The sequence below is a fragment of the Hypomesus transpacificus genome, unplaced genomic scaffold (genome assembly GCF_021917145.1).
Source record: "Hypomesus transpacificus isolate Combined female unplaced genomic scaffold, fHypTra1 scaffold_159, whole genome shotgun sequence".
Taxonomy (NCBI): Eukaryota; Metazoa; Chordata; class Actinopteri; order Osmeriformes; family Osmeridae; genus Hypomesus; species Hypomesus transpacificus.
In genome coordinates, this window is record NW_025813724.1 from 126012 (window position 1) to 131255 (window position 5244).

At 38.8% G+C, this 5244-nt stretch overlaps 1 long non-coding RNA gene across 2 annotated transcripts; it reads right to left on the reverse strand.

Annotated features, from left to right (window-relative positions):
* Positions 1-1269: 1269 nt before the first annotated feature.
* Positions 1270-3364, reverse strand: LOC124488969. 2 transcript variants are annotated; one of them, XR_006958744.1, is made up of 3 exons: positions 2918-3364; positions 2521-2607; positions 1270-2420 (listed from the first exon to the last, which is right to left on the reverse strand). It is a non-coding gene; the product is annotated as an uncharacterized LOC124488969 (long non-coding RNA). The 2 variants fall into 2 exon arrangements; XR_006958745.1 differs by having other exon boundaries at positions 2521-2620.
* Between the last annotated feature and the right edge of the window lie 1880 nt (positions 3365-5244).

Consider the following 5244-nt stretch of genomic DNA (forward strand, 5'->3'; position numbering starts at 1 on the left):
ACTAACTGTAAGTATTTAAAAGGGAGAATCTATTTTGGTGAAGGAACATGCAGATCACCTTCTTGGTAAATGGACAAATAATTAGCTCAATCATTGAAAATACACGTAAATCCATAAATTTAAATCACAAATAGAACTAAATTACTAACTTACCTGGGGTGTGAACTGCATTTCAGCCATTTTGGGGAAAAGAAGTGGGACAGCATCTGGCCTAGATGTCAGCAGGGACCATACCATCACATCTATAGCCTTTGCTATACTTGATCTTTAAAAATGATTTACCTTTTATTGTGAAACATTCAACTGTTGTTATGTATGCAGATGATTCCACACTGTACTGTTCTGAAAAAACTCCTCAAGATGTCTCAAATCTATTAAATCATGATTTGCAGAATATAAGCAAGTGGGTAAAAGATAACAAATTGTTGTTAAATGTAGACCAATCAACATTGATGATATTCTGGAAAAGATCAGAACTAACTACCCAGCACTCTCTGAACTTGTCAGTCAATGGGCTGCAGCTAAGACAAGTGATGCAAGCCAGGTTACTGGACGTCACCTTAGATTCTTACATGTCTTGGTCAGCTCATATTGATGAAATGATAGTTAAAATGGGGAATGGTATTGTAATGTCAAGAAAATGTATGTCATATATTCTTATGTCCATTGCTAAACAGGTTGTTCAGTCTCTTCTTTTGTGCCATTTAGAAAACTGTCAAATTATATGGTCGTCTGCATCACAAAAATACCTTTGTAAGCTTCAAGTGGCACAAAATAGGGCAGCGAGGACCGTCCTCCAGTGCTCTCTTGAGACTAACGTGGTCCTGATGCATAAATGCCTTTCTTGGCTCACAGTTGACGACAAAATTTAACTACGATTAATTTTAGTATTTTGGAATGCAGTTTTTATGAAACAGCCACAGTTTCTCTCTGAGCAGCTTGTTTTTGTAGGAAGTAGACACCTATATGCCACCAGGCAGGCACTAGGTGGTGACATGAAACGCACATCACTTTACAGAGCAATATCTATTTGGAATCGACTCTCTGTCTCATCAAGCAGAATTCAGAACAAATATACATTTAAGAGGACAGTAACCCAGGAATTGCTACAAATGACCTTGTGAAAGCTGGAAACTGTCATGTTCTTTCTTTCACTTGATAATATTTTGAATGTAATTGCAATGTTTGAATTCTTTTGATTGTAATTTGTGTTGTTATTGCTTTGTGTAATGTTATGTTGTGAATATTTTAAAGAGGACCCCAGGAAGATTCGCTGCCATTAAATGGGCCACTAATGGGGATCCTAATAAAAATGAAATGAAATCACATCTTTCAGTCACTTTCTTAACTGTTTAATTTGGTGCATGGTCCTCATAGTGACCTAAGAGACACATTTAAAAATAATGTATGCCGCCATTCATATGTGTATTTTACTGGGATTTTCCTTGATTTTACAACAAATCACATTCTACCTGGATAAGAAGTTAGACAGTGCTAGTTGTCCTGTCTACAGTCCCAGTTTGTCTGTGATTGAGAATATGCAGTGCTTCATGCACACTTGACATAACTGTTCTGCTTAAGACATAGGATGAATTGGGAAATTCCACTTTCTAATTTTAAGCAACTGGTGCCTAGTGCTCGAATGCTTAAAAAACTGTAAATATAACAAGTTAACAGCGGTGAACTCTTGACTATCACCTTTTCAAAGTAGATGATCAAAAAGCAAAATCACAAAACCAGACGTGGGTTGTTGAGCTTCTCTCAATGTGTGATTTTTTTGATAAAGGATTACATTTTTATGGGTAAAGACTAAATATCATTAAGTATTCATAGCATGAATTTCACCACTAAAATTTGACCATTTGCATCTCTGCTAGTGTTAACATAAGACAGGATTCACAACACTTTCTATCATTTCAACAACTACAGCAATGATTTCTGTCACTTGACCAGCAGGAACTCACTGCATGGAGTAGAAGTTTGTTATGTAGCCAACTCCGATTTGTTTTGGTGACTGCCGGAAGATCCCAAGACATGGAAAGATCTGAAATCTGAAACAGTGTCCTTCTGTTCCGGAGTAAGTTCTTCCATTTTCAAGCTAGAATCAAAACCAGTTATATTTGCCCAAACAATCATTTTTGCAAGGCAAAGTTTAGTTTATGTTACATACCAGTTTTATAATGCTCCTGATGTGCAGATCGGGTCTTCTGTAACAACAGTGGCCATTTCATGGTCCCCATTGAACAGTACATGAATTACAGCAAAACTTAATCCTGTGACATGGTGCCCGTCATGCAGAGAGGTGTGGGCCAACATCCTTCCTGCAACCCGGAAGAGGTTGCTTTCAATAAGTGTCTCTGATGCTGCTGGAACAAGATGGTCAGGTTCACCCTCTAATAGCAGTGTTCGGCCCATTCCTCCTGTAAAGAACCAAGAGAGCAGGTGATAAAGTCACAACAATTAACGTCTGAAATACATTACAAAAAGACATATTAACCTTCAAAATAGTAAGAGACTTACCAAGATCTAGAATGAATCCAAACTGGAGTTTGGATATCGTTGTTGACAGAAAGTACCGCTTCACTCCCTCTCCGAAAGCAACATCTCCTGAAATAAAATACTGATAACAACACAGTGGAAAAACAGTGTCTGACTAGTACAGCTAACTATATTAGGTAGCATTTAACAAGCAAGGGAAAAAATAGTCAATATTCTGTTAGCTGTAGTTCTAAAAAAGCATCCTTAGTATTGATTCTTCCTGATTACAGGAGAATATTGTGCACGGCCTATTTTCATTAGTGGTCATCAATGATTTAACTTTTTGGATTCCATTCTCCCATTTAACAATTCCATATAAGATACTTAAATGGTATAAACTTTACTGATATCTGTATATTACAAACGTTATATTACTTACCAGCAAGAGTACAATTAAGTGGAGATGCCCATTCTTGCTGCTGTTTATAGAAGGAGAGAAGTTCCCGTTCCCTGTCCTATTCAGAGACCCATATGTCCATCTTCATTCTGAGTTTTCCCAGTTGCATGTTCCCTTAGCATATTCTCTTTGAAAACGTTGGCAGCTTGAGCCGGTTCTTTAATGAGCTTCCATTCTAAACAACAACAATAAAGTGATCTATTCCAGAGAGGCATGTTGTTAGTTGGCATGTTACCTGCAGATACTGATATCCTCTCAGTCTACAGAAAAGGAGGAAAATTCTGTCCATGTCACAGCTATCTTATCTAATTATATCTTGCAGGTGTTATTTTTGTATCAACTTAGTTTCAGTTACACACAATCTTATAGCAACCCTATTGTGATGTACGGTGTTCATTTTTGGACATCCTCAGATCTCAGACTCAATTGTCAGACTCAAACGAAAAGGTGTCAAGTCTCAGACCAAAAGTCGTCAGACTCAGGCGAAACGGCTTCAGTCTCAGAAAAACCTCTGTCATTCTCAGACAAAACGCCCTCAAACTAAACGCCGTCAGAAAAACCTACGTCATTCTCAGACAAAACGCTCTCAAACCAAACGCCATAATTCTCAGACAAAACACTCTCAAACCAAACGCCATCATTTTCAGACAAAACGCTCTCAAACCAAACGCCATAATTCTCAGACAAAACGCTCTCAAACCAAACGCCGTCATTCTCAGACAAAACGCTCTCAAACCAAGATTCAGAAAAGATTGTCTGAGAATGACAGAGGTTTTTCTGACGGCGTTTAGTTTTAGGGCGTTTTGTCTGAGAATGACAGAGGTTTTTCTTTATTTATAATATATTTAATATGCCACAGCACCCAACCAAAATTCATCTCACTATGGAACTGGCAGTCAAGCGGGTCTCACCTGGAGTTCTTAGTCGAGCCTGCCACTTATCAGCCAATCAAAAAAAGAAAGGGTCTATAGCCAATCGGAAATTGGCACCATTGTATCTGGGTAAGATTGAATGGAACAACCAATAGAAAAAAAGCATATCCTGTAATTTTTTGTGATTCTGCTACGTCTTCAGAAAGTTTTGTTCACTTACAAAACAAACCGCAGGAGCTCGAGCATCACTTTGAGCACAGTCGTGATCTCCTGTTTTAATGTTAAAACAAATTCACAACTTGTTTGACACAAACAATGTCAACTTGACTGCTGTTAAAAAATGTTTCCCAGATAATTAGCATAAGTTTTTCACGAGTCTCTTAACCAACAGTTTTACAGCCTGTTCACTGACAACACCTGCTCAGAACAAGTAGTTCATAGATGTAGCCAGTGTGTATCGGTGAAACTCATTCCTCAGGTAACTAAGAGGCCACCCACATCACCAGATATCCAGCTTTTCGTTGGCGTAGTTGGTAGTGGCGGCGCTTGGGATGTCAGAGGTGGCAGGATCGAACCCAGTGCAGTACGTAGTTAGGCCCGATGTCTCTGACTTTTAAAATAATGTCATATTTTCTTATCTTATCCTGGCCATGGATGCATTGTAAAGGGGCATTGTAAAATTGATTGCAAAACCGATTTTACCTTGTCATAGTTGAATAACGACAGTTCGTTGGGTAAAATGAACATACAGTGAATATCAAAGTCCATTGACTCCTCATACCTATGCAAATCTAAAAAAGAAAAAATGTGGCTGTAAAACGTTAGCTTTTCAACAAAGTCACCGGTGTGACGTAGGACGGGGGACCGCCCTTTTTGGCTCTGGTCTGTATCTTTGTCACGTCCCAAAATTTTCATCCAGACCAGCCCGAGGTAGCGTCTATCTCTGATACTAGTTTAGCTGTGCGCTGCTCTGTGTAGGCTACTTATAAGGAATTACAAAGAAGAACGTTTTGAATTATAACAAAGCTATTGAAAATGGACCACGGTCGTAAATGCTGTGTTTCAGGCTGTACAAGGAAGGGTAACACTCACAGTCTGCCCAAGGAGCCAAACATTCGACAGGCATGGCTGCTGTTGTCTATGAGAAAATCCCGGCGAAGTTCGACACTCAATCATTTATTTGCTCTGAACATTTCACCCAAGACAGTTTTGACAACCTTGGACAATTTCAAGCAGGATTTGCTAGGAAGCTAAACCTGGAAAGAGATGCTGTTCCGACCGTATGCTGATTGCAACCGCAAGCTGTAAGGACAATATGATGTTGTGGCAACAGTTATTAGCAATGCTAACATGTCCTGTATATAGCATAGGTAGAATGCTAAATACGTTTCTACACACATCAAATGACTCTAGCTAGACTAGCTGTAGTCGGCATTA